The 2414-nt window shown below is 55.5% G+C and overlaps 1 protein-coding gene across 1 annotated transcript in view; it reads left to right on the plus strand.

Annotated features, from left to right (window-relative positions):
• Positions 1-2414, plus strand: part of LOC104627635 (ciliary neurotrophic factor receptor subunit alpha-like) — a gene marked incomplete at its 3' end in the record, with an annotated part of 9088 nt that overhangs the window by 1510 nt on the left and 5164 nt on the right. The window lies entirely within an intron of this gene.

The raw sequence follows: 2414 nt of genomic DNA on the forward strand, positions 1-2414 counted from the left end.
CATGGGTACTTTCCGCGGCAGCAACTGGCCTCTCCGAGACGGTGTTGGGGTTGGCTTGCTCTGCATGCAGCGTGGCCCTGCTGGAGCCGGGGAAGGGGCAGGCTCTCCAAGGGGACCCTCCGCCTACCCATGCATGAGATGGAGCTGGGGTCTGAGCCACGCTGGCATCCTCCCCATGCCTCTGATTCTTATGGCCCTACTGTAACTGATTGCTGGCACCTGAGCATCCTGGGGGAGCCAGGCAGGATGCCCACAGGCAGCCCCCATGCTGGTCCCGTCAGTGGCCTGGTGTCCTGCCTGGTCCCATCCCCACTGGTCCAGGTCTCCCGTGGTCACTGAGTTCCTCCCTGCTTAGGGCTGGGGAAGCAGCTGTTACGTACCAGGGCAGAGGGCTGTGAAACTGGTGGGGTCCAAATGTCCTTTTTGCCCCTATGAGTGTTCCTAAAAGAGAGGTTTGGTGTTTGTGCTGGAAACAGAGTCATGGGAATTAGGCCTGGAAGAGAAATTAAAATGTGCCATCCTCTTCCCTCCATGCCTAACCAGGATAAAGCCCTCCCAAAGTCATCCTCCACCTAAAATGCTTCTAAAAACCCTGTTCCCTGCTTTGCACCTCTTCACTGCCCTACCCAGGCAGAGGATGCTGTGCAATGTGGGGCAAGGAGCAGCACGCGCTGGGGACCAGGGTGTCTGTGCCGCCGGGATGCTGCCCAACCATGTCCAGACCCACCATGCAGATGCTCCTCTGACTGTGAAGGACTGGCGTGGACCGAGCAATTCAGTGCCAAACACGGCAAAGCAGGGCACTGGGCACAGCGCTTTTGCCACCAGCCAAAGCCGGATTACAGCCGGTGCTGTGACGAGACTGTTCATCCTCAAAGAACAGGAAAAATGGGAGATAATAGAGTTCAGGAACATGTCGAAAAACAATTTGCTGGTTACATGTGGCAATTACTGGACCAGAAAAACAAATAAATGAATCCTTGAAGTGCAGCCAGCAGTCAGTCTTCGCCTTCGATGTGCTGCATGTCCCAGTCCCGAGCGTCTGGAAGTGCCCTAATGCAAGAAGAGGAGCTGCACTGCTATCCCAGATTTTCCCTTTCTACCCCAAATCCTGGAAAACATCAAACAAGAAATAAGGTGCCAGCTCTGAACAGAGCAGGGAAATTACTTTGGAGCAGGGTCTGTCCTGCCATGTCCCTGCAGCTGCGGTCCATATCTGAAGCTTGTATTTGTCAGTGCGTTGCGAACGTTGATAACAAGGCTTGGCAGGAAAGTGGTGGAGTTTCAGTCATTTGGGTGCCTTTAAATGGAAATTGTTGTGTTTGTGGAAGATACACTCCCTAAAAAATGACGGTAACGTCCAGCCTGCAGGGCCTGGGGCAGCAATTAAGCTGCATTTTCCGAGTTCCTTGCATTCCCTCCTGCAGGAGTTCAGGGCATTGTCCTGTAACATACGCATCCCACCCATGCCCTGCCTGGCTTCCCAAACATCTGGTCCTCTATCCAGCACACAAGGGCAATCCCTCTGGGAAGCACACCCAGCTGCAAGCCTCGGGCATCCCAGCACCAGCACAAGCCAGATCCAGCCCAACAGTTTGAACTGAGCCGCGGTCAGAGGAGCGGTGAGCGAGGCCAGCGCTGCCCCGGGCTGGCCGTCAGCACGGGTGCAATATCGCTGCCTCTTGCAAGGGTGCCTGCAGGGCTGCGGGGTGCCTGGACACGTCCCGGCAGTTGGGGTGGGAGGTGAGACCCCCAGCACCACATGGCAGATGCTCTAATACCCTCCAGGATGGCACCTGGGGAAGGGATGAAGGGCCAGTGCCAGTAGGAAGGGCCGTGTCCTGCACCCCGCAGCCAGCACGCTCCCATAAAACACTTCGATACCTAGTGGCCTTAAAATCTCCACGTTCTCTACGGCTATGGAATTCTCCTCCTCAGGATTCGGTACAGCCACCGTGCAGGAGCAGCATAGATGTGGTGGTGATTGAATGTTCAAGCAGACAGCCAGCAGGCTTAGCGGTCCTTACAGGATGAACTCATCTGCTGCCGGTCAACAGCCACCTACCCCGAACAGAGCTTCTCCTTCCGCTCTCCCGGTGTTTCCAATTAAAACAAGTGCGCTGCATTAGTGTATTTTGCCACTCAAAACCATGGGTTGCCTGCTCTCCTTGCAGAAGCTTCTGCATTTCAGTGTCTCTTCTGGCTCTTTTCTCTGCAGCTGTACACCCGGGGCTGTCTCCCAGCGTGGTGGGTGCTGGCAGCGTGGATCTAGCACACAGAAGGTTCCCTGAGGATCTCTACCAGCATCAGCTGGGCTGAGATCTTAGCTTGGAAGTTGTGCTGGGTTTCGCTCTGCTAGATGGAAGGGTGGAAAACCTATGTCTCAGGACAACGCCATTGCATCGGCTCCCTGG

This window comes from Phaethon lepturus, unplaced genomic scaffold (genome assembly GCF_000687285.1).
Source record: "Phaethon lepturus isolate BGI_N335 unplaced genomic scaffold, ASM68728v1 scaffold31961, whole genome shotgun sequence".
Taxonomy (NCBI): Eukaryota; Metazoa; Chordata; class Aves; order Phaethontiformes; family Phaethontidae; genus Phaethon; species Phaethon lepturus.